Raw genomic sequence first — 7500 nt, forward strand, 5'->3', positions numbered from 1 at the left:
TGCGACTCTCAAATAGTCTATAATTTCACTGTAAACAAATATTTGTAAATTAAGATTGTTCCATATTTGGAGGTTGTTTTGTTCATTTATTTATGCTTTTGAATTGCATTATGGGAGCTTGATTTGCGCTCAAACGTTTGATGTTAAAAAAAAGTTTGTTAAAGTGACTTTTATTGACATTTTTAATAGTATTTCTATAACAACATATTATTTTAAGCTACTGAAGTGTCAATATAGTATGTCAATAGTAATAGTATGTCTATAACCAGGCACGTCATGATTTTACAAAGTACGAAGTGATCCTGGATTAACATCTATGTTGATCCTGGAACATAATTTTTGTTCGAAAGTGTAATCCATATCTATTCCCTACCCTTAAACCCAACTATAACTGTCAATTATTCCCAAAATAAGAGGCGAATAATAGTTGGATAACAATCATGTAGAAGTGCATAAATCTAAGCTTAACATAAACTGTAAACAGATCCCTTAATGCTGATTGGCTGATTGGAATGTTGTTCCAGGATCAACTTAGATGTTAATGCAGCAACATGTCCTACTTGGTGAAATCAGGTTGGTGCTATAACCAGTGTTGGGGGTAATACATTACAAGGAACGCAAGTAACGAGTACAGTAAGGTAAAATTAATATTAATATTAAATAATAATACTTAATAATAAAAAATAATAATAAAAAAAACTATGCTGTTTACTAAGAAACTAAGAAAGTGACTTTTATTGACACATTAGTAGTTTAAAACAATATATTGATATAGAAATAATATTAAAAATGTCAATAAAAAGTCACTTTTACAAACTTTTTCAACATCAAACATTGTTGGAGCAAAAATCAAGGTCCCATAATGCAATTCAAAGCATAAATAAACAGAAAAAAACATAAATCATGAAATACAAACAAAAAAAAGAAAAGTTGACTCAACTTAAAATTATAAGGCAACTTACAATTTATGACAAAGTCAAGACAACAATTATTTTTATGTTGCTTTAACTTATTTTAATATGTTAATCAGATTTCGGCAAAAAAAATTAAGTTATGCAAAGTTAAACTTCATATTTTTAGTCAGTTTGATTGATGCAAGTTGAGATGACTGGAGAAGTTGATTTGATTCAACTTAAAAAAAAAAATGAGGCAGCAAGAGTAGTTTTTTACAGTACTTGAGTCAACTCAAAAAAAAAGCTGTGCAGCAAGTTGCCCTACGATTTTAAGTTGAACCAACTTTTGTACACTGAAAAAAATTAATCAAAGATGATTCCTTGGATTTACTCAATTTTTTACGTTAAGTGATTGTAAACAATTTATTTGGGCTGAATTTAAACAAACAAATTAAGTTGAACATTGCTCAATTTAATTTGTTTGTTTAAATTCAACACAAATAAATTGTTTGCACCAGTTTTGCATGCAACACTTCTTTTCAGTGTACAGAGTAATCTGTATTTTGTGATTTGTTTTGTTTTTTCAATTTATTTATGGTTGTGAATTGCGTTGTGGGACTTTTATCTCTGCTCTGTTGACTTTTGATGTTAAAAAAATCAACTGTGATGTTTAAGAAAGTGACTTTTATTGACACTTTAGTAGTTTAAAACAATATATTGTTATAGAAATAATACTAAAAATGTCAATAAAAGTCACTTTCACAAACTTTTTTTAACATCAAACATTGTTGGAGCAAAAATCAAGGTCCCATAATGCTATTAGAGAAACAAACAAATCACGAAATACAAAAAAAGTTGACTCAACTTAAAATTGTAAGGCAACTTAAAATTAATGACAAAGACAACAAATATTTTTATGTTGCTTTAACTGATTTTGTTATAACTTATATGTTATACAAAGTTATACTAAGTTGAAGTTTACAGTACTTTTTTGAGGGTCAACTCAAAAAAAAAAAAAAAGCTGTGCAGCAAGTTTTCTTACAATTTTAAGTTGAGCCAACTTTTTTTATAATACGGTCAGCCTGTTAATTAACAGATATGTTTTTTTACAGTGTTCCTTTAGAAATATGACATGCCTGTACACACTCCATTGGTTTACATTGTGATGAGAAACGCACATACAGTACAAAGGTCTCTAAATCTTCAGTTTTTTCCGAACATCATCAAATGACATTTTCCCACAGTGCCTCACAGCGTCTGCTGCAGCGTGCTTTGCTACCTGCTTGTAAGATGCGATCCTAAAAAAAACGACCCATCAGTCAGTCTTAAGGCAGGTCACTGTGTAAAACATGATGACTTTCTCATTTTCTTTGACTTTATTTAGAAAAATGTTCCAGATGCGATTCGTTTTCCATCAACCGTGTGGCGTTTTCAGCTGCATAAATCTGCCTCGATATGCCAAGTCGTTCGGAACATGCAGAGAACGTGTAATATATTAGCTCTAGAATTAGCGTGTGTTTTGCACACTTCGTGGCATGCTATAGAGAGAGATCGTCGCATCCTTTGTCTACATGTGCTGTCTTTAGCCGACGGGCCTTAGCAATGATTCTAGCTGGGTTGAGCTGATCATCAACGTCATTTTATTCCTTTTAACATGGATCTTCAGAACAGCTATCTATCACACAAGGTACATTTTTTAAATATCAAGTTCTCTTACTTCCCTTTTTGTCTGGGCAGAAATGTCCACCCAGTCTTATTGAATCTGAGGGATGTGCAATCAACTACACCCATTTTGGTACCTAAAAAATAGATTGTATCAGTTTTTTAGGCCGTAAGTCTGATCCATAATCCTCTTGGTATATTCCTTATACATTGTAAAAAGCGATTAGTTGATTTTTCTTTAAAAAGTGAGTAAACCTGCTGCTTTTAAAGTGATTAGTTGACTTTACCTGAAAAAAGTGAGTAAACCTGTTGTTTTAAACAATGGAAACAATGCAGGGTTCCACACAATTCCTTCACGTTGTCTCAACACAAATAGTTTAAGTTAACTTAATTGTTTTGTTTTTGCAAATTTAAGTTTATTGAACATAAAACAATAAAGTTGCCCCCCCCCCCCCCCCCCCAAAAAAAAACCTCAAGAATTGTGTTGATTCAACTTTTTATAAATAAGAAGTTGGAACAAGCATTAAAAGTACTTTTTATTTTTATTTATTTATTATTATTATTATTTTTTTAGAAATAGCCTCATTGTACAAGTCACCAAGAGTTAAATAGTTTTTTTTTTAATGCATTTATCCAATCTTTGGGCCCAGCAGCACTATTAGCTTAGCTTAGCATAAATCATTGATTCAGATTAGACCATTAGCATCTCGCTAAGAATTACAAAACCATTTCTGATGGTCCCACTTTATATTAAGTGTCCTTAACTACTATGTACTTACATCAAAATCTAAATATACTGTCCTTAATGTGTTCAAAATGATTTGCAGAACACTTCTGGTCCTCTTGAGGTGGGATACGTGTAGGGTTAGGGACAGGTTTGGTGGTGTGGGTAGGTTTAGAGATGGGTTAAGGTGTAAGGAAAAGTCTACTGTGTAATTATAAATGTAATTACAGAAATTGATTACAGATGTAATTACATGTAGCACAAGTACAATGTAAAAGCATGTATTTATACAGTAAGTACATATTAATTAATATTTTATTTCAGTGTAAGTACATATTAGTAAAGGACATTTAATATAAAGTGGGACGGATTTTACTTTTAAAAGTGAGTAAACCTCTTGCTTTTAACTCATTGTACAAGTCACCAAGAGGTAAAGAGTTTTACCATTTTTTTAAAATTAATTCAGCATTCATTCATTCAATCATCAGGTCTGGCAGGAGCACTGTTAGCTTAGCTTAGCATAAATCATTGAATCGGATTAGACCATTAGCATCTCTCTCCAAAATTGCTAAAAATATATATATTTTTAATAATTTTCCTATTTAAAGCTTGACTCTTCTGTTGTAATATTGTGTACTAAACGTACAGAAATAGAAAAAATAAATAAATATAAAAATTAAGTGGAACGTTCTTTTTCAAATTTAGTTAATCAAATATGTGCATTATTATAAGAATTAAGTTAAGCCAACTTAACAGTTCCAAGTTATCCAAGTTAACAGGTTTACTCACCTTTTAAGTAAAGTCAACTTGTCACTTTTAAAGCAACATACTTTGAAAAAAGTAAAGTAACTAATCACTTTCTGTGGTGTGGCGGTCATTACACCTTTTACAAATCATATTCATGTTGGGTTTTTGACACAGCATAGTCCTAAATTCATAATGTGTTTCAATCCCAAAGGATGAGCTTCCAGTCAGCTCTAATAGAAAGAACATTACAGATTTTAATATCTGAAGTCATAATAATCTTATTTTAGACACTACATAGAGCACTGCTGTAATGACTTTGTTTCACCTTAGTTCTCTCAACAATTAAAGCCATTGTGGCTGTTCTGTGGGCTTTTCAATTGTGAAAATATATTGAACGCGTGTTAACCACAGAACTTATTTGAGGCCAAAAAAACATCAATGACTTCAGGATAATGCAGCTGAAAGTGCTAAAGTTGGCCTTTAAATATAACTCTTCACTTGTTGAAATCTTCTATTTGACAATTCTGATTAACGGATGACATTTTTATATCTTCAAAGCCAAAACGAAATGTCATTTGTGTTCATATTGTTAAGTTCCAGAGAAGCTGCATTTGGAAGTGTTGGTTAATCAAGTGGGTAGTTCACCCTCAATGAAATATGTCACTGTTTGCTCACCATTGTGTTGTTCAAAACCCATCCGAGGATGAGTAAACGATGGTGATATTTTAAGGTGAAGTAGTTTTTAAAAATCTGTTCCTCAAGCAAAAAAATGTATGACTTCAGGAGATTTAAGTCATATGTGGTACCTTTATATAAGAGCTTTACAGAGATGATCACTATAAACTCTTTGTTATTGGAAAAGAGCTGAAGGTTTTTTAAATATATCTATATTGAGCAGCCTATCCCTTTGGAATGACAAGGTAAAAAAGGCAGAATTCCTATTTATGAGGAACTGTTCTTTTAAACATACCAAACAATCCAGTTCTCGGTTAATGGTTAGTTCACCCACAAAAAAAAAGAGAATTCTGTTATTAATTACTTAGCCTCATGTCTTTCCAAACCCCTGAGATCTTTGTTTGTCTTTGGAACACAAATTAAGATATTTTAGATGAAATCCAGGAGCTCTCTCATCCTTCATAGACAGCAGTTCCAACTCGTTTAAAGTCCAGAAAATGGATTCGGCCTTTTTGGTTTGGGACTCTTGGGACGTGGTTCCTTCCTGTACTTCATCACCCAATCGGCCAGCAGGACACAAGTCACACAAGTATGTAAAGAAGAGAAAACTTTCAAAATATGAAATATCCAGCCTAGAGTCCTAACCCAAACTTTATTGTGTCAGTACATAGCTCACATTTCACCCAATCAGCAAGCAGAAAAATTAACCCTTTACAACAAGTGTGTAAAGAAGCTGAACACTTTTAAAATATGAAATGGCCAGCCTAGAGTCCTAAACCGAACCTTAATGTGTCAATATAGATTGCGCATTTCACCCAATCAGCCAGCAGAACTATGAACCCTGACACACAAGTGTGCAAAGAAGCTGAAAACTTTCAAAATATGAAATGGCCAGTCTAGAGTCCAAACCTGAACATTATTGTGTCAGGGTAGAGCTCGCATTTCACCCAATCAGCCAGCACAACAATGAACCCTTTCACACAAGTGTGTAAAGAAGTTGAAAACTTTCTGAAAAATTTGAAATGGCCTGCCTAGAGTCCAAACCCTAATCTTATTGTGTCGGTATAGGGTTTACATTTATGAGCACTGTGCACTAATGTATAACCGGATGCCAACATGTGACTTCTGTTTGAAACAAAGCACAGGCACATACTTCAGAATCCCAATGAAGTCCCACATGCATAAAAAGCATAGCGATCTACTGAACGTGCACCCTATACTGACACTGAGAACAAGAAACTGTAGAATAAAGTCATGTGCGCACAATAGCATTCTCGTAGATTGATAATATTCTGATTGAGCCTCATTTTTGATACATTTCTGAACTTCTCTAAGCATATGGAGGATGAAAGAGCTCTAGGATTTCATCCAAAATAAGGTCTCAGCAGTTTGGATGGACATGAGGATGAATAATTATTGACAATTAAAATTTTTGTGTGAACTATCCCTTTAACTAAGCTGTAGTTTGTATATGGCAATAGTTGCCCAGCGCGAGTGACTGAATTACATTAACACCAAGTCCTGACCTGTAGGTGTTTTTTTTCTGATACATGCATTATAGGCCCACTGCTTTCACTAAAGAGGCTTCTCTCTCTCTCTCTCTCTTTCTCCCTGTATATATATATTTATTTTTTTAAATCCCAGTCTGTTTATGAAGAGCGTTTATTTCAGATTGCGCATTTCCATCCATCTAGTTACAGCTAATCAGGATAGATTCATATCTACTGTTGGTCCTGGAACAACATTGTAGGATAGTGCTGATCCGAAGTGTTAAAGGAACGATCCACTTTTTTTGGAAATGGGTTCATTTTAGAAGTTCCCTAATTTTTTAATCCTTTAAGCCAATCTCAAAGTCTGTTTGGACCACTTTTAGCTTAGCTTAGCATAAATCATTAAATCAGATTAGACCATTAGCATCTCTCTCAATTTCTTTGTATAATTTTACAATTGAAAGCATGAATCTTCTGTAGTTACATCGTGTACAAAGACTGATGGGAAATGAAAAGTTGCAACTTTCTAAACCAATATGGCTTGAAACTATCCTTTCATTTTGGTGTAAAAATCAAGGAACTTTGCTGACGTATGCTTCAGTAGGCACTATGTTATTACACAGTGTTGTTACCTAGTTACCTAGCTGTGGACTATTTTCAGGAGTTGCATAATATAATTACAGCAAAGCCCCCTGATTGTTACATCAGAGTGAGAGTATAATTCCTAGACATATCAGCTACATTAGATGCTAATGGTCCAATCTGATTCAATGATTTATGCTAAGCTAAGCTAAAAGTGCTCCCGCCACACTTGGAGATTGGCTGTAATGATAAAACTCGACTGTTTACTCTTGGTGACTTGAAAATGACTCTATTTCAAAAAACAAAAAAGTGGAGCGACCCTTTTAATCACCCTAAAGGAAATGACTGAATCATTACACACGTTTTAATCCTAAACCTTAAAAGCTCACTGGTTGAATGGAATATCATTGGAGAAACTGTGAGGTTGTTGATGGAAGTCAGAATCAAGGGCACTGTGCACATTAATGACGCTAAATAAATGAGAGGTGTCCATCTTGTTGTCATGATTGACGATTTTACATTTGTAGATGGTTCATAGCAGTATAAAACAGCTGAATCCATCATTAGCATAAATACATCCATCCATTATGCCTTATTTGACACATAATTATGAATTCAGCCCAAAACACACTCCAAAATAAAATCGCTGAGCAAAAACACACTACAGTATCATCTGCTCAAGGATGCCCAGTACGCTGACTTCCCGAGACATACAGTAGATGTCGGG

Source organism: Danio aesculapii, chromosome 13, assembly GCF_903798145.1.
Source record: "Danio aesculapii chromosome 13, fDanAes4.1, whole genome shotgun sequence".
NCBI classification, from domain to species: domain Eukaryota; kingdom Metazoa; phylum Chordata; class Actinopteri; order Cypriniformes; family Danionidae; genus Danio; species Danio aesculapii.